The sequence below is a fragment of the Sebastes fasciatus genome, chromosome 10 (genome assembly GCF_043250625.1).
Source record: "Sebastes fasciatus isolate fSebFas1 chromosome 10, fSebFas1.pri, whole genome shotgun sequence".
Classification (NCBI taxonomy): domain Eukaryota; kingdom Metazoa; phylum Chordata; class Actinopteri; order Perciformes; family Sebastidae; genus Sebastes; species Sebastes fasciatus.
This window is the reverse complement of record NC_133804.1, coordinates 27,976,959-27,977,729: the sequence shown is the minus strand read 5'-3', so window position 1 is coordinate 27,977,729 and position 771 is coordinate 27,976,959.

Genomic DNA, 771 nt, shown 5'->3' with positions numbered 1-771 from the left:
CACACTGATTTCTTCAGTCAAGTGAGAAGACTTTTTCAGTCCAGATCTACTCTTAAAAGAGAAGAGTGAGTGCCCTTCTGCTGCCCTCTATTGGCTAGAAGGGACAACTTTCACAAACTATTAGTGGAGACTCATCAAATTGCAGTTACAGCAAATAACATATTTTCTCTTCTCATTAAATAGGAGTCCTCTAAATTTATTCAATTCATTTGGGGGGATTTTGCTGCAAATGTCAAAACATTTGAACAGATTTTTCCTCAGCAGTGTTTCAGTGTATAATGAACAGCGGAAAGTTCATAAATATTGTAATGCCTGGAATCCAAACTGAGTAATTCAGTGTCTCTTTCAGGGACTCGAGCTAATTAAAACATCAGTTTCCATCTTGTTGGAAACCCACCAGAGACCAGCAGACTTTGGGCCAGTTCAATATTTGATCTCTCTCTCGCTCTGGTAAACAAATTCATTGTAATGTTTGAGATAAATTCTCCAGTGCTTTTAGAAAAAAACATCCCTTGTCTAATTTGCAATATATCTTTCCATGTCTTTTCATGCTGGCTGAGCTTGTATGTTCATTTTCAGGTAAAGATTGATTCATGTCAATTAGGGCATATTCTTACCTGAGAGTTGCCGGTCCTCTGGTGTTAGTGTCCGTGCAGCCGGTTCAGTTTATTTGTTCAGTGCCTTGCTCAAACGCACACTGATGATAGTTGCTGAGGAGGGGAAAACATCACTTATCAGTTATTGCAGCATCAGGTTTGCGGTTTATTTATT